This window comes from Pristiophorus japonicus, chromosome 3 (genome assembly GCF_044704955.1).
Source record: "Pristiophorus japonicus isolate sPriJap1 chromosome 3, sPriJap1.hap1, whole genome shotgun sequence".
Taxonomy (NCBI): domain Eukaryota; kingdom Metazoa; phylum Chordata; class Chondrichthyes; family Pristiophoridae; genus Pristiophorus; species Pristiophorus japonicus.
The window spans coordinates 187,431,988-187,454,746 of record NC_091979.1 but is presented as its reverse complement, the minus strand read 5'-3'; the positions used below and the strand labels follow the sequence as shown (position 1 = coordinate 187,454,746).

At 45.9% G+C, this 22,759-nt stretch overlaps 1 protein-coding gene across 2 annotated transcripts in view; it reads right to left on the bottom strand.

Annotated features, from left to right (window-relative positions):
• agap1 (ArfGAP with GTPase domain, ankyrin repeat and PH domain 1) overlaps positions 1-22,759 on the bottom strand; it is a 1,020,940-nt gene that overhangs the window by 486,915 nt on the left and 511,266 nt on the right. The gene's annotated exons all lie outside the window — the stretch shown is intronic.

The window sequence follows — 22,759 nt, the reverse complement described above, 5'->3', positions numbered from 1 at the left end:
ATTGAGCACAATGTGTACCATGGTTTCCCAATATGGGGCCACAAGGTAATTCTATGTTTTGATAAAGACTGTAAAAACTGGCTTTCTTAACATTTATACAAAGCTGGGGCTTACAAATCAAAATGTGTTGAATTTATTTAACTTTCACTGCCCCGCGTCCACCTTGCACCATTATCTGACTATTCCTAGGCCTTATATCGGAAGGATTGCTCCACAACCATTTTAAATGTGAGAAAAACTGGTTTTTAATCAAGCAAAAGCTTGGCATTTGTTTGGATTTAGGTCGGTCAGAGTCAAAGTATCAGTCATCCTAACACTGCATAACACATTACCTCTAGACTTCCCAATGCAGCCACCCACACATTTAGTGACAAGTTTCTTGTGTGACTGCTATCCTGTTTGTCTATGTATCGCTATCTGAGTAAGATCATCTCGAGGGCACTGGAAAAATGTAGGGTACACCAGGAAGACTGGGTCTGTGACCCTGCATAAAATATTTAATATAGCTCACTACCTTTTATTTGAGCTCTGCCCCAACAATGATACTTTCATAGACAGAAAATAAAATAATAGGACATCCTTTTCAACTTTTAAAATATCCTTTATGTCTCTACCCCTCCACACGCTAATATAAAGTTTATCATGTCTGAAATAAAATTCATCGTGCCCTCAATTCTCTTTGCGAATATTGACAGTAGAGTTCCAATCTGTACCGGTGAATGGGGGGGGGGGAGGGAGGGGGCAGGCACGAGCAAGCCCATAAAATGGCAAAAGCTGCCCACACAGGCACTGACCTAAATGGTGTCAAAATCACATAACAGAGTGAGTTCTGCCATAAACTATCATTTCTGTGGAGAAATAGCAAGCTGTTCTGCTATAATGTTTGGTTGAGTGTAGGTGCACACAATGGTGAAGTGACACAGTTACCTGTCACTATTGGCACACAAGTTTCATGAACTTTCCAGAACATAAAAAAAAATGGAAAAAGTGTGCTCCATACACCTGGTGAACAAAATAAAATTGATGGAGTACGTAAATTTCAAGAGTGAAAATTTGGAGAAAGCTGCTATTCACAAAAGCAGGACACAAGATAACACACTTGTGTAGGCCTCAATGATAGGTGAACTTTCTGGTTTGAGCAGACGACCGTCTGGACAATTTAGACGAGCATCATTGCTGTTTCACATGGAGAAGTGATCCTTCTCACTCCCGATTAGAAATATTTCCATGCTGCTCCTCCAAGTGCCACAGCGGCTCAGACCAGATGAATGGAGGATATGAAATGGGAGTATCTTCCAAGGTACTTACATTCAATAAGGAAAGCCGGCAAGATTTTCCACTCAAGCCACAATCCAGAAATGACAAACAGCGAATGGCAACACAGTATATGACCAGAAGTTACTGCCTTATTCCACTGCCGCTCATTCTGGAACATTCTGATATGCCATCTCCTGTGACAATCCCTCGTTAATCATCACACCAGAAGAAAATATGTGGATGACTGGATAGAATTTAAGTCTGTAGTTTTCGTGCAGTAAATTCTCCAGTTTTGAGGGTGAATAGCTAAATCATGGACTAAAAACAGATTTATTTACTCATTTCATTGGGTGCTTGCTTCCTCGGAGTTAACAAAACTTAGGAAATTTAACGAAAAGAATATCTTACAAAAATCGCAAAAGCATATTTACTGCTCCTGGATTGCACTATTTTTTTAGAGCAGACCAACAGAAAAGCAAGTTTCAAAGAAAAAGAAGCACATTTTGGTCACAGAACTAATCATTCGGAATTATCTATCAAGCCAGTCTCCAGTTCAGGCAACCATTGAGAGGCAACAGTACTGCAACATCTCACTGTTACATGCTTTGTTATGACTCACCCTAAAACAAACAAATCACACCAAACACTTCCATGATCTCACACCCAAATACTAAAACATCAGTAACTGGATTTATATCGTGCTTTTACTGTAGTAAAACATCCCAAGGCCTTCACAGGAGCATAATCAGACAAAAATGGACATTGAGCCAAAGAATGAGATATTACAGCAGGTAACCAAAAGTTTCAGAGGTGGGTTTTAAGGAGGGTCTCAAAAGGAGAAAGAAGGGGATGTAGAGTGTTTAGGGAGGGAATTCCAGAACATAGACATCTGAAGGCATGACCACCAATGGTAGGGTAAAGGGAGGAGGAATGTACAAGAGGCCAGGGCTGGAGGAGTGCAGAGTTCTGGAACCTTGTAGGGCTGCAAGAGGTTCCAGGGATAGGGAGGGGCGAACCCAGGTACAATGACTGCATACTGCTCACTGCTCATGAATAAAATTACATCCAGTCTCCAACAGATCTTTCACTTAGCCAGTCTTTGTCTACCACTGCTAAAGATAACATTACAGCCTATTTATACTCAGTAGTCAACCCTCTTACTATACAGTATAAATGCACACGAGGCCCATACTTGAGAGAAGGTCACTCTGTGACCAGTCACCTTTATTACCAAGACCACAAGTGATGAAGGTGGGTGGAGCTTCCCCTTTTAAACCTGAAAGTCCAGGTTAGGAGTGTCTCCCACAAGTTCGCCCCTTGTGGTCAATGTTCTCAAGGTATACAACTTAGGTCAGCTTATACATGGGTTACAATGATAGTTGAATACATGACATCACCTCCCCCCCAAAGTCTTATTGGGATCACAGGTCAAGTCTCTGGTGGTTTACGCTCCCTTGTAGAGTGCCTGAGTTGGGGCTCCGGTTGTTGGGCGCTGGCCTGAGTGTCTGCTGTTGGCGGTGCCTCAGGCCTGTCCGGATTGCCCACAGTGACTGGGCTCTCCTCCACTTGGTTCCGGTGTTCGGTCACCTGTGGTGTAGTAAACGCTACATTGTGTTCTTCCTCCGCTTCTTCTATGGGGTTGCTGAACCTCCTTTTAGTTTGATTCACATGTTTGCGGCACATTTGTCCATTGGTAAGTTTAACTACCAAAACCCTATTCCCCTCTTTGGCAATCACAGTGCCTGCAAGCCATTTGGGCCTGCAGCGTAATTAAGGACAAAAACAGGGTCATTGACATCAATACATCGCGCCCTCGCATTCCTGTCATGGTCGTCACATTGTGACTGAAGCCTGTTCTCAACGATTTCTTTCATGGTGGGGTGTATAAGGGATAAACTCGTTTTGAGCATCCTTTTCATTAGCAGCTCTGCGGGTGGAACCCCTGTGAGCAAGTGTGGTTGGGATCTATTGGCCAACAGGAGGCGTGATAAGCGGCTTTGCAGGGAACTCCCTTGGATTCTGAGCATCCCCTGTTTGATTATCTGCACTGCTCGTTCCGCCTGGCCGTTTGAGGTCGGCTTGAACGGTGCCGTTCTGACATGGTTGATTCCATTGCCTGCCATGAAGTCCTGGAATTCAGTGCTTGTGAAGCATGGGCCATTGTCGCTGACCAAGACATCCTGTAGACCATGGGCGGCGAACATTGCCCTTAGACTTTCTACCGTGGCAGAGGATGTGCTTGAATTTAAAATGGCACACTCAATCCATTTGGAGTAGGTGTCTACTACAACCAAAAACATTTTTCCCATGAAAGGACCTGCATAGTCCACATGGATGCGTGACCATGGCTTGGCGGGCCAGGACCAGGGGCTAAGGGGGGCTTATGTAGGTGCGTTGCCCAGCTGAGCACACGTGTTGCACCTGCGAACACAAAGTTCCAGGTCTGCATCTATCCCTGGCCACCAAGCGTGTGACCTGGCAATTGCCTCCATCATGACAATGCCCGGGTGCTCATTGTGAAGTTCTCTGATAAACACCTCTCTGCCCATCTGGGGCATGACTACTCGGTTTCCCCACAGTAGGCAATCGGCCTGAATTGAGAGTTCATCCTTGCCCCTATGAAACGGTTTAAATTCCTCAGGGCATGCCCCATACGTGGCTGCCCAGTCCCCATTCAGGACACATTTCTTAACTAAAGACAGTAGCGGGTCTTTATTTGTCCAGACTTTAATCTGACGGGCTGTCACAGGTGAGCCTTCACTTTCGAAAGCTTCAACAGCCATGACCATCTCAGCATCATGCTCAGTTGCCCCCTCAGTGGTGGCTAGTGCGAGCCTGCTGAGTGCATCGGCGCAGTTTTCAGTGCCTGATCTGTGCCGAATTGTGTAGTCATAGGCGGTTAACGTGAGTGCCCACCTCTGTATGCAGGCCGATGCATTCGCATCTATGGCCTTGTTGTCGGCCAAAAGGGACGTTAGGGGTTTGTGATCTGTCTCCAGCTCAAATATCCTGCCAAACAGGTACTGGTGCATTTTTTTTACTGCATATACACATGCTAGCGCTTCCTTTTCTACCATCCCATAGCCCCTTTCTGCCTCGGACAGACTTCTGGAGGCATAAGCTACCGGCTGTAACTGACCATTGGCATTCACATGCTGCAACACACACCCGACCCCATTGGACGACGCATCACACGTTAACACAAGTTTCTTACACGGGTCATATAACGTTAACAGTTTGTTGGAGCACAACAAATTGCATGCTCTATCAAAAGCCCTTTCCTGGCTGTCCCCCCAGACCCATTCGCGACCTTTGCGTAGGAGCACATGTAGCGGCTCTAGCAGCGTGCTCAATTTGGGAAGAAAGTTACCAAAATAGTTCAGGAGCTCCAGGAACGAACGCAGCTCCGTCGTGTTACGGAGTCTGGGTGCTCTCTGGATCGCTTCCGTTTTGGATGCAGTAGGTCTGATCCCATCTGCTGCTACCCTCCTCCCCAGGAATTCTACCTCTGGAGCTAGGAAGACGCACTTCACCTTTTTGAGTTGCAGCCCTACCCGGTCCAGTCTGCGTAACACCTCCCCCAGGTTGTGGAGGTGTTCTTCAGTATCACGACCCGTGATGAGGATGTCGTCTTGAAAAACCACCGTCCCTGGAATCGACTTGAGGAGGCTTTCGGCGGCCGAACGAATCCCGAATGGACATCTGTTATATTCAAACAACCCCTTGTGTGTTATGATGGTGGTCAGCTTCTTCGACTCACTCACCAGCTCATGGGTCATGTAAGCTGAGGTCAAGTCCAATTTTGAAAAGTGTGCCACCGGACAGCGTCGCAAAGAGGTCCTCCGCTCTCGGTAGCGGGTACTGGTCTTGGAGTGGCACCCGATTGATGGTGGCCTTGTAATTGGCACATATCCTGACCGACCCATCTGCCTTGAGCACCGGCACGATCGGGCTCGCCCAGTCACTGAATTCGACTGGCGAGATGATGCCTTCCCTCAGCAGGCGGTCCAATTCGCATTCTATCTTTTCCCGCATCACGTACAGCACCGCTCTGGCCTTGCGTCCGGGTTTATGGGGATCACTACCTTGGCCCCCATGAAAGTGCCGATGTCGGGTTGAAATAATGATTCAAATTTGTCCAGGACCTGTGAGCATGATACTTGCTCCACAGAAGAAATTGTGTTGACGTCGTCCCATTTTCAGTTCATGACAGCAAGCCAACTCCTCCCCAGTAGTGCAGGACCGTCCCCTGGGACAATCCAGAGTGGCAACCTGTTCTCCGAATCTTTGTGTGTCACGACTACCGTGGCGCTGCCTAGCACCGGAATGATCTCCTTTGTATATGTCTGTAGCTGTGAGTCAATTGGCAATAATTTTGGCCTCCTGGCCTTGGACACCCACAACCTTTTGAACTGTTTGATACTTATCAGCAACTGGCTGGCCCCCATGTCTAGCTCCATTAATACTGGGATGCCATTGAGGAGCACTTCCATCATTATCGGTGGTGTCCTGGTATATGAACTTTATATGTGCTCCACATGAACTCGCTGAACTTCAGCTTCCAGCGATTTCCCCCAGTATTCATTTGGCCTCGTAGGGCTTACATCGGGCCCGTCCTCCTCGTATATCAACCTGGCTGCAGGCTTCCTGCACATATGCGCCAAGTGACCCCTGACGTTGCAGTTTCTGCAGGTATATTGCTGATACCTGCAAGCTCTGGCTGGGTGTTTGCCTCCACACCTCCAGCATGAGCTGGAGGTCCCATTGTTGGAAACAGAAGGTCTATTACCAGTCAATCGTCTCTGACTATCTCTGTGACTGTCCTTAAGCGCACCATTAACAGGTGTTGATGGCCCTATTACTGGCCACATTGTCCATTACGATGGCATGAATCGCCGTTCAGCTAGCCATTGTCTCTGTTGAATTCCCCCTTTGGGTTTGACTACATGCTGGGGCATGTCCGATTGCGATTGCCCTTGTCTGCCGCGTTAACAATGTTGACTCCCTGGTCGTTTGCCACAGTTGAGTCAAGACTTTTGTCATACATCATTCTGGTCTCTTCCTCCCCTGAGATAAATGTCTGGACTATCAGAGCCGCCGCTTCCAAGGTCAAGTCTTTGGTCTCAATCAGTTTCCTGAAAACCCCAGCATGCCCGATGCCCTCAATAAAAAAAGTCTTGCAGCATCTCCGCTCTGCATGCATCTGGGAACTTACCATAGGCTCGCCAGTCGCCGGAGATCTGCCACGAAGTCTGAAACGCTTTGCCCTTCTCGTCGCCGGTACGTGAAAAACTGGTGTCTCGCCCTGTGCATGCTGCTCGCCGGTTTAAGGTGTTGCCCGATCAACTTACTGAGCTCTTCGAACGTCTTGTCCGCCGGCTTCTCTGGCGCTAGAAGGTCCTTCATCAGGGAGTACATTCTGGATCCACAAACGGTCAGAGATGAGCCCTGCGTTTGTCGGCCGAATCCTGTCCCAACCATTCCTTAGTGACAAAACTTTGCTGTAGTCTCTCAATAAAGTCGTCCCGATCATCACCAACACAGTACCTCTCTTCTGTGCTGCTAGTGGCCATGCTCGCGTGGTTTAAATCCCAGTTTCTCGTCGCCAATGATATGTCCTTACTATTCGGGATAAATGCACATGAGGCCCATACTTGAGAGAAGGTCACTCTGTGACCAGTTACCTTTATTACCAAGACCTCAAGTGATGAAGGTGGGTGGAGCTTCCCCTTTTATACCTGAAAGTCCAGGTTAGGAGTGTCTCCCACAAGTTCACCCCCTTGTGCTCAATGTTCTCAAGGTATACAACTTAGGTCAACTTATACATGGGTTACAATGATAGTTGAATACATGACAAATGACACCCCCAAAGCAACTGGCCAACTGCACCTGAACAATGTTCCTCACCAGAACAGGGGCTTTCTACCAGCACGTCCACTGGTAGCATGAAGGATAACGTGACATCAGGAAGTGATTCTTCAATAAAAATTCCTTTTTGCAATGAGCGCTTTCTGGACAGAAAGTAATATATTTACAACAACTCGCATTTATATAATGCCATTAATGCAATAAAACATCTCAAGGCACACAAGGCGATATTAGGACAGGTGAGCAAAAACTTGGTCAAAAAGTTAGGTTTTAAGGAAATTCTTCAAGGAGGAGAGGTGGGGAAGCAGAGAGGTTTAGAGAGGGAATTCCAGAGTTTCGGGCCTATACAGCTGAAGGGACGGCCACCAATGGTGGAGCCACGGAAAACAGGGATGCGCAGGAGGGCAGATTTGGTAGAGTGCAGAGATCTTGGACGGTTGTGAGGCTTGAGGAGGTTACAGAGATAGGGAGGCCATGGAGGGATGTGGAAAAAAAAGGATAAGAATTTTAAAATTGAGGTGTTGCCGGTCCGGGAGCCAATGTCGGTCCGTGAGCACAGGGGTGATGGGTGAACTGGACATAGTGCGAGTTCGGACACGGACAGCAGAGTTTTCGATGAGGTCAAGTTTATAGATGTTGCAAGATGGGAGGTCGAGTCTGGAGGTTACAAAAGCATGGATGTGGATTTCAGCAGCAGATGAGCTGAGACAGGGGTGGAGACGGAGACGGAGTCTTTGCACTGGAGAAGATTTAGGAAAGCCAGTGTTAGTAACGTGCAAATAGGCATTTAGCTAAGGGGAACACCTCAACGCTTTCTCAAAGTTTTCAGGGCAGTAAGAGAGCTGCACTTGGCCTCAGCCTGGCCTGGGTTGGCAGGGGGAATATCAGTCAGGATTCCTGATCACTATCCTGTGCTGAGTGGTTATGGCATTCATGGGACCTCATCTCAACCACTATCAATGCCTTCAGGGGAGAAAAGAGGAAGATGGAATAAAAAAAAGCAAATCAGCTTCTGGGTTTCAGGAATACAAAGAAGTATGATGAGAGCTCGCACAAAAAAAGCATTTTCCACATGTCTGAGCACCAGCGGTTGTGTCACGATTATGAAAATAGGGAGCTGAACAACAGCAAAGCAGATCAACACCTTTTTTGGCCCACGTACGGTATGACATAGCTGGGTCTTAACATCACATCACTACTTTAAAAAAAAGCGGAAGTCAGAGAGTTTTGGCAAATGGAGTGCCAACCCAACAAAGGCAGGAGTGCAACAAAAAAGCAAATCCAGCCCCATCCAGTTCAAAGTAAATTGCAACAAGAGAGAACATTCTGCTGCTTTGTGACAGAGGTCACTGGCGCTGCACTGCAGCTCTGGTAACTCATTTAAATTAAGCATAAAATTACACCTTTGCAACAGGGAAAGGGAGAATTACAGAACAGCACAAATGAATCTCTTGCACGTGTGCCAGAAATAGGGCCAAGGCCCCTGGAGGGGGAGGTGATGCAGATTGTGTTCAGTGCCATATGTTAGCATCCTGTACGCAGGAACAGTGAGTCAGTCGACCAATCTGCCAGGGTGAAAGTATTGCCGACTGTATATCACAATGTTGGGCATGCATGCTGAGAGTAAGGAATGAGAAAGTGGGCTCTGAACATAATCTCCTCCTTCAATGCTTTGTTTTTAAAAAGCAGAAAACTTATTCTCCCTTCAGTACAATAAGGGCTATTTTCAATTAAAAGCATGATCCCTACAATTCACAGCCTCCTTTGCATGGGCTAATTGTTCATCAAGTCTCGGTGAGTTGGCTCCTGATCACTATCCAGTGAGCCCTGCGAAAAGCGAGCACAAGGACATCTGGTGAATCCAGGATCCATCTCGGCTACGATGCACTCCACGGTCAAATAATGTGCCAGGACACAGCAAGTAAGCTCACATGCAATGAATGATGGTTTGGGTCAGGCACTGCAACTGTGCACCGCAGCAAGAGTTAGCATCTTCAGGAGAGTGGAAGAAAATTGGGCCACAAATATTTATTAAAACAAATCTAGGTAATGCTCTGAGTAGGCCCGACAGCACTCCCTTTAATCCCACAGATGTTTTTGTTATATTTCTTCCATGTTATGTGGCAAGATTAGAAAAGCTGGGATTGTTCTTCTTAGAGTAAAAAAGATTAAAGGGAATTCCCTCCTTCTCTACCTCTCTCTACCTTTAAGTCAATCCTTAAAACCTACCTCTTTGACCACGCTTTTGGTCACCTGCCCCCAATATCTCATGTTGCTGATAACGCTCCTGTAAAGTGACTTGGGATGCTTTTTCAACGCTCAAGGCACTATAAAAATGCAGGTTGTTGTTGGTGATCTCTCCAGATCCTGGTGCTAGCAAAATTGCCTCAAATAGTATGGGTGTTTTAAAATATATCCAGCTCCTGCAGAGGCCACACTGATTCCTCATGACAGCCAAAGGGAACAACTTCCTATTTTCAAAAACAATTAGCAACAAACATTTTTTCTTTCCAGAGATTTGCACACAAAAATCTCGGCTGACACTCCAGTGCAGTACTGAGGGAGTGCTGCACCGTTGGAGGTACCATCTTTCGAATGAGACGTTAAACCAAGGCCCCGTCTGCCCTCTCGGGTGGACGTAAAATATCCCACGGAAATATTTTGGAGAAGAGCAGGGGCGTTCTCCCCTGTGTCCTGGCCAATATTTATCCCTTAACCAACATCACTAAAACCAGGTTATCTGATTGCTGTTTGATGAACCTTTCTGTGCGCAAATTGCCTACCACGTTTCACTGTATTTCATTGACTATAAAGCACTTTGGGAAGTCCCGAGGTCGTGAAAGGCGCGATATAAATGCAAGTCTTTCGTTATTTTCCGGTATTCTCCCTTCATCTCCTGAAGGTTTCCAGGTCACCGGCAGTTCATCAGTACCTCACCATTCTTAATGTATGAGCATAGATAGTAAATGTCAGCAGGCTACTCAACTGTGTCAGCATCACAATTAACCCTGATCCTTTATATGTAAGCGCCAATGATCCATATTTTCTAGCAAAAATCACTAGAAATCAAGAGCAGGAACCCTGGCTAAATTTTCCCTAGCCCAAGGACATAATAACGGTCCAACTATAGCTCATGCTGATTAGATCGGGGAACGAATGTGGAACCTTCAGGGTGAGAAACATCAGGATTAGAGAACAAACACCAAGGGAAAGGTGGTTTATTCTAACCCCACGCCCCCCCGCCCCCCCGTTAAAAGAAAGATTCATTGGATATAGACGCTGCTGCAGCAATGAGGATTAGAGTTTAGATTAACTTTCAAACTGGGAGAGCTTTCAAAAGCATTGTGCTGGCTCCATGGGGCCAAGTTTCGGCCTGAGTTGCTCCTGTTTTTTTGGAGCAACTGGTTTAGAATGGAGTATCTTAGAAATTGCAATTCTCGCCATTTTGTTTGCTCCAGTTCTAGTCAGTTAGAACAGTTTCAGTTTGGAACAGAATTTTTTTTTCAAAAGGGGTCGTGTCCGGCCACTTACGCCTGTTTTCAAAGTTTCGGCAGTGAAAGCTTACTCCAAACTAACTTAGAATGGAGTAAGTGAAGATTTTTGTATGTTCGAAAAAACCTTGTCTACACTTTAGAAAACCAGGCATAGGTTACAAATCAGGCGTAGGGAATGGTTGGGGGGGGGGAGAGTTTAAAGGGAAGTTTACAAACATTAAATACTTCAGTTTTACAAATAAAGAGCCATCATCAATAATAAATGATAAATACATCAATAAATCAACCAATAAATCAATCAAAAATAATTAATAAAAAAGAATTTTTTTTAAAAATCAATAAATAAAACATTTTCTACTTACCGACTGCAGCACCAGGAGTCCTCCAACAGCGTGCTGGGACGGTCCCCCACAGTGTGTCTCTGTCAGTGTCTCTATCTCTCTGTCTGTCTGTGTGTGTCTCTCACTCTCTGTCTGTCAGTGTTTGTGTTTCTGATAGCGAAGGGAGGGGGAGAAGGGGGGTGAGAGGGGAAGGGGGAGAAGGGGGGTTGGAGGGGGAGGGGGAGAAGGTGTGAGGAGAGGGGGAGAAGGGAGAGAGGATGGAGGGAGGGAAGGAGAGAGGAGGGAGGGAGGGAGGGAAGGAGAGAGGAGGGAGGGAGGGAGGGAAGGAGAGAGGAGGGAGGGAGGGAGGGAGGGAGGGAGGGAGGGAGGGAAGGAGAGAGGAGGGAGGGAGGGAGGGAAGGAGAGGAGGGATGGAGGGAAGGAAGGAGAGGAGGGATGGAGGGAAGGAAGGAGAGAGGAGGGAGGGAGGGAAGGAAGGAGAGAGGAGGGAAGGAGAGAGGGAGGGAAGGAGGGAAGGAGGGAAGGAGAGAGGGCAGGAGGGAGGGAGGGAAGGAGAGAGGATGGAGGGAGGGAAGGAGAGAGGAGGGAGGGAGGGAAGGAGAGAGGAGGGAGGGAGGGAAGGAGAGAGGAGGGAGGGAGGGAAGGAAAGAGGAGGGAGGGAGGGAAGGAGGGAGGGGAGAGGAGGGAGGGAAGGAGAGAGGGAGGGAGGGAAGGAGAGAGGAGGGAGGGAGGGAGGGAAGGAGAGGAGGGAGGGAGGGAAGGAAGGAGAGAGGAGGGAGGGAGGGAAGGAGAGAGGGAGGGAAGGAGAGAGGGAGGGAAGGAGGGAAGGAGAGAGGGTGGGAGGGCAGGAGGGAGGGAGGGAAGGAGAGAGGAGGGAGGGAGGGAAGGAGAGAGGAGGGAGGGAGGGAAGGAGAGAGGAGGGAGGGAGGGAGGGCAGGAGGGCGGGAGGGAGGGAGGGAGGGAGGGAAGGAGAGAGGAGAGAGGGAGGGAGGGAAGGGGAGAGGAAGGAGAGAGAAGGGAGGGAGGGAAGGAGAGAGAAGGGAGGGAGGGAAGGAGAGAGGAGGGAGGGAGGGAAGGAGAGAGGAGGGAGGGAGGGAAGGCGAGAGGGGGGGGGTGGAAGGGAGAGAAGGAGGCTGAATGGCCGGGCCCAAGACTTCGGGCTGGATTTACAGGTACAGGTAGGTGGCGTCGGGTCTTGGGGGGGAGGGGGGGGTGCGGTCGCGGAGGTCCGGGGGTGGGAGGGGAGTAGCGGAGGTCAGAGGGGGGGGGGGAACTGAGAGAGTCTCGGGGGGTGGGGGGGGGGTGGAGGTCGGGTCGTGGGGGGGGGGAGCGGGGGCCGGGGGGGGTGGGGGTGGGGGAGAGCGGGGGACGGGTCCGGTCCGGTGGGAGGAGCCTTATGCACGCAGCCCCAGTGAGGCCATTTAGCCAGGGCTAGGGGCTGCGTGCTTCGGGCCCCTCCCACAGTTTTGGGCGCCTGGAGCTACTGCACATGCGCGCCCACTGTCGCACAGGGACCTGGCTCCGCCCCCCACAGCTGATGCTGCGCCACGCCCAGCTCCAGAGGGCCTGCAGGGAGCCGGAGAATAGGTACGTTTTTTTTAGGCGCAGTTTGTGGTGCCAAAAATGGGCGTCCAGGACGGCATGGCCCGAAACTTGGGCCCTATATTTCATGCCAAAAATCAGATACGGTCATGGAATTAGTGAATAATCGTAAACTTTTTATTGAGCATTAATGGTAGGCTACTTATCGGGAGGGGAGGAAATTTGTCATGTGACGTTACACACAAGGTGTCAGCTGGGGAAAGCACATCATCAGATGGAATCGAGCCCAGTATTGAATTGGATCATGCAGAAGACACCAAGGTGGGGGGTGGCCGGGGCGGCGGGAGGGGACAAGAATCACATTTTGTTTAACAGCTTCGGGATTCTTTGTAGGGTTTTTCTGTTACATTTCATTATTATTTTGAAGTATTCATATCCCTCCATTTTATGCATGCAAAACAACTAATATTGTTGATGTTTTAAAACCCATTTTCATTTAGTTCCACAATCTTTATTCTCAGAGGAAACCAGAGAGTAAATGTCATGAATCTGTTGGCATAGCAACATTTGAGCTTCAAGTAGATTACAAAAAGCTCAGCTCCAACAATCCTGTTCTGTGGTGCTGGGTTTTGTTGTGGAATGATTAATAATCATGGTCTTTTCTTTACAGTCACAAGTTACGTGGATCACTCCATGGCCTCGCCCCCTCCTTATCTGTAACCTCCTCCAGCTCTGCAACCCTCCTTGATCTCTGAGTACCTCCAATTCTGGCCTCTTGCGTAATCCATGATTTTTAGCGCTCCACCATTGGTTGCCGTGCCTTCAGGTGCCAAGGCCCTAAAACTCTGGAATTTCCTCCCTAGACCTTTCCTCCTCTCTACCTTGTTCTCCTTCTTTAAGACACTCCTTAAAACCTACCTCTGTGGCCATGCTTTTGGTCACCTGACCCAATATCTCATGTGGCTCGGTATCAAATTCTGTCCACTAACGCTCCTGTGAAGTGCCTTTAACATTTTACTACAGTAAAGGCTATCTACAAATGCAAGTTGTTGTTGTTGCCAAGCTCAGAGATGCTGCGGGTCCTTCTCACCAACTTGCAATCAATAGATTCGGCCAACAGAAACTTTTATTTCTGGTTTTGTGCCACATTCCCTCTGGGAAGCAGAGCCCCAGAAAGAAAATTTCTACTTCAGAAACGAGGAGGAACAAAAACAATTGGTCTATTTACAAAAGGTCCGTGTTGCCCACCTGGCTCAGTTGCTATTTGCACTCGCTATCATGCTACAATGCCACAAAAGACAGACGGCATCTGGCTTGTTCCGCAGTCTAGGTTGTGCAACCCGATCTCAGCTCAGATGGTACTGGGGTAATATAACTGGCCTTGGATGGCTCACGACTGGCTGATCACCCACTAGACTCACACAGGATGACTAGCCACCTACCGGAGTCCAGCTGACACCTGTGGGTCCCTGTCACATCTTTAATCAGTCCCTTCAGGAGCAGTGGCGATGACACTGGGCATGAGGCGGAAATCTAGCTTCCACACAGTGGCAAACTCACAAACCAGCTCTCTCCGTTTCATTAACAGTTCATGCTGCTTGAACCTAATCTAGTCAAAAAAAGACAAATATGGATCTTTAAATTAACCACAATTTTTTTTCCAAACTATTTTTTTTTTTAAAAGAGGGATTTGTGATGAATAAACATCATTTTCAGAAGCAGAAAGGGAAATAATCTGAGCAGTTTCACAATTTTCGATGATTGGACAAGGGCTTATGTCTTCACATCTTCTTTCTCCCACTACAAATCCTGAGTGTACGACTGCAAGCGATAAATTCAATAAAAGGGACAAACAGTGGAAAGGAACAAGAAAAGACAATTTCATCCAGCGTGCTCTAAAGTTTGGATCCAGGTTACATCACGTGCAAGCCATTTTAATGTCGTCCTGGCCTCAAGCCCAAGTCTGCATCTCACCATTTGTTGCTAAGCAATCTGTCCATTTCCTTTTTAATGTGCCTGTTTTCACTGTACTAGGAGGACACCTATTCCAGAAGCTTCACACAGTTTCACGATTTTTCATTGAGCAGTTTGAAATTGGAAATATCTGACTTATGAATATATGAGGAGGTTTTGATAGAGTAAATAGGGAGGAACTGTTTGCACTAGCAGGAGGGTTGGTAACTGGAATACACAGATTTACTATAGTTGGGCAAAAGTCTTGGGGGAAATGAGATTTTTTTCATGCTAGTTGTGATCTGGAATGACCTGCCTGAAAGGGTGGTGGACGCAGATTCAATAATAATACAGGTGCAGCGTCCCGAATCGGGAGGGACGATATTAGACTGAATGGAACACGTCCTCTGTACTTGTAGTTTACTGTTATAGTTTGAGGAAATTTAAAATGCTTTTGTACTCTTCAACAGCACGGCAGGTTCTTTCTGTCAACAGTATCTTAAAGCATTATTTCGCAACAGTGAAAATAAATGTGCCCAGTTGTCACCTAATTCTGATTTGAACTAGAATGTTAATTGAATAAATTTGTGATAGTTTAGCAGTGAAGTGAAAGAAGAATAGTAACACAGCTCACTAGTGTTGATAATGTTTATGTCATGCATATTGTTAATGTCTCTTAACTCGCTCACCACACATTGGCCAGATCCTGCTGGAAAAATAACATGTTAACGATGCATATCATTATTGAGATGCAAATCGGCCAGCAGGATCAGGGGAGTCAGAGATTCGGCAGGAGTTGTGAATCTCTAGAACTTGCTGGTTGATTTACACCGCTCCGCTGTTTGCTTCATACAAATGCTATCCCACCCTTAGCCTCCCCGTTATTTTTTTAAATTTGCTGGATTTGATCATTAACTGACCATTAAACCCACCACAGAAAGTTAGGGCTGAAATTTGTCATTGTAGGTACCTTTTTAACGATGTGGTAATTGTTAATGGAATTGTTAAAGAAAGGGAACAATTTAAACTGTTCAATCTCATTCCTTCAGGCAGTAACTGTTGTTTGAGATTCTAAAAGTGTCAAATAAAATTTTTTTTTCTTTATCTTCTTTTCTCTCTTAATCCAATCTTTCTTTCCCTCTCCATTTCTCTTTCTGAATGGTTTGACTCTAATTCACCTTATTCCCTTCTCCGCCATTCCTGTTTCTTTCATCAATCCTTAAATCTCATTGGTTAAGGAGATAAACTGTTGGTCCTGTCATTCACCAAGGTCCCAGGTGCCCCGGTTGCCCTCACCGTGTAGTAACCAGAAAATTATAGCACAGAAAATGTTCAAGCTGAAGGGCCCGGAAAAAGTCTAACTGGACACACTGCGAAAGGCCCTGCTCCAGCAAGATCCAGCCCAATAATTCAATGCCACAAATGAATCCGGTTGCTGATATGAATGATCCTATCAGAAGCACTGGGTTTGATAATGCCCAGGGACCACTAATAATTTTCTGGTGCAGTAAACAAAATAAAATCCATATGTATCTTTTTTTTAAAAACAAGATGACATTTGATTTCTGATAATCTAGTGGAATACTCTTAATTTAGACAGACTGCCTATATTCAACACGCTAATTGATATCTGTTGTTATTATCTCACTTCACTTGCACAAACTCCTTAACAGCTTACGGGTCTATTTGGTATAATTACCTACCCAAATTAAGCTAACAGTTCAATAAATGCTACTTCCATTAGGTTGTCAAGGATACATCACATTATGGTAGCCAGTGCTTCACAAAACCTGTCGGTTGCTCATTACTGTCTGCTTAGAAAGCTTAAAATGGACTAGTCACTCATCTGGATTTTTTGTTAACTTTAGAAATGGTTTCTACAGTATGTACAGCAATACTAGAAATATACAAATACCAGGTTACAAAAGCAATGATAATGACATGGGTGAGAATGCAAAATCCTCCATGTGGTGATTGAGCAGAGTGTTTGAACAAGGCTTTTCATTGGGCAACTCAACAAGTAAGCAGGACAATTAGCGAAATCCAGCAGGTCAGAGTGAGAAAACAAGAGATTGGTAAGTGGGAGAGTTCAGTCAAGTGGCGGGAGGTGTTGCTTTGCCTTGTTTTTCTTAACTTTTTCCACAGAGAGGCGGCGTACCTGAGCGAGGCCCAAGAGTGGAGATAAAAGCCACAGCAGACAGCCAGTGTGATCTCCTGGACTAGTTTCAATTGCCTGGTTAGGTCGGAGAGGAATTTTCCCAGATTTTTCCCCCAATTGGCCTGGATTTTTATCTGTTTTTTTGCCTCTCCCAGGAGATCGCATGGCTCTGGGTGGGGCGATCACTGCTGTGTGACATCACAGGTAAGGCAGGTAAGTCATTGGTAATGATAGTGGGCTAAGTCTTTCTTTTAAATTAACATATAGCATATAATTAAATTCTAAAAACTAACCTTTATTTGTTAACTCATTTAATAAACTATATAGGGTAAATATTTGATTAACACTAAACTAATTAATTAAATAAAATAATGGTAAAACAGGAGAAGTATTGCTGATGAAATATGCTTCTGGACGTTTTGGTCCAGGGCGACTACATCTGTGGTAAGTGTCTGAGGCTCGATGTACTTCGGCTCCGAGTTGAGAAGCTGGAGTCCGAGCTGCAGACATTGCGAGACATCAGGGAGGGAGAAAGTTACCTGGACCTTTTGCTCCAGGAGCCAGCTACACCCTCCTAGATTAAATACTTTAGAATTGACACATGGTCAGGGACAGGAGGGTGTGACTGCGAGTGAAGCAGGTATGGGGATCCAGGAGGTAGTATTACAGGAGCCTCAGTCCCTGCACTTGTCCAGTAGATTTGAGGTTCTTGCAACCCTTGTGAACAAGTGTGCAGACTGCGGGGTGGATGAGCAGATTGACCAAGGCACTGTGGTACAGAAAGCCATTCAAGTGGGGGGAGTAAAGAGGCAGGTGGTTGTAGTAGGGGACAGTATAGTTAGGGGGATAGATAGGGTTCTCTGCAGCCGAGAGCGTGTGTCCCGAAGGCTATGTTGCCGACGGTAAAGGACATTTCCTCCGGGCTGGAGAAGAACTTGGTGTGGGAGGGGGAGGATCCAGTTGTCGTGGTACATGTAGGTACAATGACATAGGTAGGACTAAGAGGCTCTGCTGAGAGAGTTTGAACAGCTAGGGACTAAATTGAAAAGCAGAACCACAAAGGTAATAATCTCTGCATTATTACCTGAGTCACGAGCAAATTGGCATAGGGTCAATAGAATCAGGAAAATGAATGCGTGGCTCAGAGGTTGGTGTGGGAGAAGTGGGTTTTGATTCGTGGGACACTGGCACCAATACTCGGGAAAGAGAGAGCTGTTCCGTGGGGACGGACTACACCTGAACTATGCTGGGACCAGAGTTCTAGTGAACCAAATAACTAGGGAGGTAGACAGGGCTTTAAACTAAATGCGGGAGGGGTGGTCCCAGTGGAGAGAAATCTAAAATGCTAAAGAGAAATGAAAAGGAAGCAATGCAGGAAAGTGATTGTGGTAAGGATAACCAGATTATGCCAGGAAGGGACAGAGCATACAAACAAAAGAGTGCACTAATAGGGTCCAGGTAAGAAAAAATAGCGATAAGACAAATAGGGCTATAGTATAAAATAATGTTAAGATGTCTAATAATGTTAACAAGATAAATCTAAAAGCACTGTATCTGAATGCACGAAGCATTTGTAATAAGGTAGATGAATTAACAGCGCAAATAGATGTAAACGGATACGATATAGTTGCAATTACGGAGACATGGTTGCAGGGTGACCAGGGTTGGGAACTGAATATCCAAGGATATGCGATATTTAGGAAGGACAGGCAAAAAGGAAGAGGGGGTGGTGTGGTGTTGTTAGTAAAGGATGAAATCAGAGCAATAGTGAGAAAGGATATTGGCTCAGAAAATCAAGATGTAGAATCAGTCTGGATGGCGGAGCTAAGGAGCACCAAGGGGCAGAAAACATTGGTGGGAGTTGTCTATAGGCCTCCAAACAGTAGTGGTAGTGTAGGGAACGGCATCAAACAGGAAATTAGAGATGCATGTAGCAAGGGTACTTTAGTAATCGTAGGTGACTTTAATCTACATATCGACTGGCCAAACCAAATTAGTAATAATACTGTGGCAGATTAATTCCTGGAGTGTGTACGAGATGATTTTTTAGACCAGTATGTTGAGAAGCGTACTAGGGAACAGGCTATCCTAGATTGGGTATTGTGTAATGAGAAAGGGTTAATTAACAGTCTTGTTGTGTGGGGTCCTTTAGGGAAGAGTGACCATAACATGATTGAATTCTTTATTAAGGTAGAAAGTGAAGTAGTCCAATCCGAAACTCGGGTCCTAAATCTAAACAAAGGAAACTATGAAGGTATGAGGAATGAATTGGCTATGACAGATTGGGAAGATTCATTAAAAGGCATGACAGTGGATAGGCAATAGCTAATATTTAAGGAACGAATGCATGAATTGCAACAGTTATACATTCCTTTCTGTCGTAAAAACACAAAAGGAAAAGTGGCCCAAACATGACTAACAAAAGAAATTAAGGATAGTATTAGATCCAAAGACGAGTTACACAAAGTTGCCAGAAAAAGTAGCAAGCCTGACGATTGGGAGCAATTTAGAATTCAGCAATAAAGGACCAAGAGATTGATTAAGAGGGGAAAAATAGAGTATGAGAATAAACTTGCAAGGAACATAAAAACCGACTGCAAAAGTTTCTACAAGTACGTAAAAAGAAAAAGATTGGTGAAGACAATGTAGGTCCTTTACAGACAGAAACGGGAGAATTTGTAATGGGGAACAAGGAAATGGCAGAACAATTAAATAAATACTTCAGTTCTGTCTTCACGGAAGAGAACACAAATAATGTCCCAGAAATGCTAGGGAACCAAGGGTCTAGTGAGCAAGAGGAATTAAAGGAAATGATTATTAGTAAGAAAATAGTCCTGGAGAAACTAATGGGACTGAAGGCAGATAAATCCCCAGGGCCTGATGATCTGCATCCCAGAGTACTAAAAGAGGTAGCCATGAAAATGGTAGATGCATTGGTTGTCATCTTCCAAAATTCTATAGATTATGGAACAGTTCCTGCAGATTGGAGGGTGGAAAATGAAACCTCACTATTTAAAAAAAGGAGGGACAGAGAAAACGGGGAACTACAGACCGGTTAGCCTAACATCAGTAGTAGGGAAAATGCTGGAGTCTATTATAAAGTATGTGATAACGGCACACTTAGATAATATCAACGGGATTAAACAAAGTCAACGTGGATTTATGAAAGGAAAATCATGTTTGACAAACCTACTGGAGTTTTTTGAGGTTGTAACTCATAGAATAGATAAGGGAGAACCAGTGGACGTAGTGTATTTGGATTTTCAGAAGGCCTTTGATAAAGTCCCGCATAAGAGGTTAGTGTGCAAAATTAAAGCACATAGGTTTGGGGTTAATGTATTGGCATGGATTGAAAATTCGTTAACTGACAGGAAACAGAATAGGAATAAACAGGTCTTTTTCAGGGTGGAGGGCAGTGACTACTGGGGTACCACAGCGATCAGTGCTTGGGCCCCAGCTATTCACTATATATGTAAATGATTTAACTGAGGGAACCAAATGTAATATTTCCAAATTTTCTGGCGACACAAAACTAGGTGGGATTGTGAGTTGTGAGGAAGATGCAAAGACGTTGCAAGGTGATTTAGATAGGTTGAGTGACTGAGCAAACACATGGCAGATACAATATAACATGGATAAATGTGAAGTTATCCACTTTGGTAGGAAAAACATAATGACAAAGTAATATTTAAATGGTGATGGCTTGGGAAATATCGATGTACAGAGGTACCTGGGTCTCCTTGTAAACTAGTCATTGAAAGCAAACATGCAGGTGCAGCAAGCAGTTAGGAAGGCAAATGGTATGTTGGCCTTCATTGCAAGAGGATTTGCGTACAAGAGCAAGGATGTCTTACTACAGTTATACAGGACCTTTGAGACTGCACCTGGAGACCAGTTTTGGTCTCCTTACCTAAGAAGGGATATACTTGCCATTGAGGGAGTGCAGTGAAGGTTCACCAGACTGATTCCTGGGATGGCAGGACTGTCATATGAGGAGAGATTGGGTCAACTAGGCCTGTATTCACTAGAGTTTAGAAGAATGAGAGGGGATCTCATTGAAACGTATACAATTCTGACGGGGTTGGATAGACTAGATGCAGGGAGGATGTTTCCTCTGGCTGGGAAGTCTAGAACAAGGGGTCACAGTCTCAGGATACAGGGTAGGAAATTTAGGACCGAGGTGAGGAGAAATTTCTTCACCCAGAGAGTGGTGAACCTGTGGAATTCTCTACCACAGAAGGCTGTGGAGGCCAAGTCACTGAATATATTTAAGAGGGAGATAGATAGATTTCTAGAAACAAAAGGCATCAAGGGGTATGGGGAAAAAGTGGGAATATGGTGTTGAAATAGAGGATCAGCCATGATCATACAGAATGGCGGTGCAGGCTCGAAGGGCCTAATGGCCTACTACTGCTCCTATTTTTGAAGTTTCTATGAGCTGAATATAACAGAAGGTGTTAGCATGGCCCCTGCTAGGGATGTGAATTCAAATTCAACCCATACAGATGGGAGGGCAAATCAGTCGGGCCAATGTTCCTGATCTTTGGGGAACACCTGTTCCTTATGCTCAAAGGTCAGAAAAAGGATATGGAGACCTGTACCCACAAGTCTATGCCATTTGTTTGTTGTCCGGGAATACTGGGTGTGGAGCTAAATTTGCAGTGGGACCAGACCTGTCGACCGCACTGCTGGGTGGGGGGGGGAGGGGTGGACAGGGTTCTTGACCTCCCACCCCTTCAGTTATGGCATCCCAAAATGCTGCCATGCGCCAGGAATTCCTCTCCGTTCAGAGTCCTGAAGGCCCGGCAGCCAAGCCAAAGTGGAGCCGCAAAGCAAGTCTTCACATTTCTCTCCACTAAATCTAGATGTTTGGGCCTGGGGCCTTCCAGCTGCTGCTCTCAAGCAAAAGACTGTGAGATCAGCAGCCAGGAACACAGCCACATCTGCGACATCTGCTGCAGCACTAAAAAGGGAGGATGAACAGCCAGTTGCCGTGGTGCACATAGGTACCAACGATATAGGTAAAAAACGGGATGAGGTCATACGAGACGAATTTAGGGAGCTAGGAGCTAAATTTAAAAAGTAGGAGCTCAAAAGTAGTAATCTCAGGATTGCTACGCAGAGTAGAAATCGCAGGATAGTTCAGATGAATACGTGGTTTGAGGAGTGGTGCAAAAGGGAGGGCTTCAAATTCCTGGGATATTGGCATCGGTTCTGGGGGAGGTGGGTCCAGTACAAACTGGATGGTCGGCACCTGGGCAGGACCAGAACAAATGTCCTAGGGGGAGTGTTTGCTAGTGCTGTTGGGGAGGAGATAAACTAACATGGCAGGGGAATGGGAAGCTTTGCAGGGAGACAGAGGGAAATAAAATGGAGGCAGAAGCAAAAGATAGAAAGGAGAATAGTAAAAATGAAGGGTAGAGAAACCCAAGGCAAAAAACAAAAAGGGCCACATTACAGCAAAATTCTAAAGGGGCAAATTGTGTTGAAAAGACAAGCCTGAAGGCTCTGTGCCTCAATGCGAGGAGTATTCAGAATAAGGTGGACGAATTAACTGCCAGACAGCAGCTAACTGATATGATGTAATTGGCATCACAGAGACATGGCTCCAGGGTAACCAAGGCTGGGAACTCAACATCCAGGGGTATTCAACATTTAGGAAGGATAGACAGAAAGGAAAAGGAGGCGGGGTGGCGTTGCTGGTTAAAGAGGAAATTAATGCAATTGTAAGGAAGGACATTAGCTTGGATGATGTGGAATCGGTATGGGTAGAGCTACGGAATACCAAAGGGCAGAAAACGCTAGTGGGAGTTGTGTATAGACCACCAAACAGTAATAGTGAGGTTGGGGACAGCATCAAACAAGAAATAAGGGATATGTGCAATAAAGGTACAGCAGTTATCATGGGTGACTTTAATCTACATATAGATTGGACTAACCAAACTGGTAGTAATGAGGTGGAGGAAGATTTCCTGGAGTGTATTAGGGATGGTTTTCTCGACCAATATGTCGAGGAACCAACTAGAGAGCTGGCCATCCTAGACTGGGTGATGTGTAATGAGAAGAGACTAATTAGCAATCTTGTTGTGCGAGGGCCCTTGGGGAAGAGTGACCATAATATGGTAGAATTCTTTATTAAGATGGAG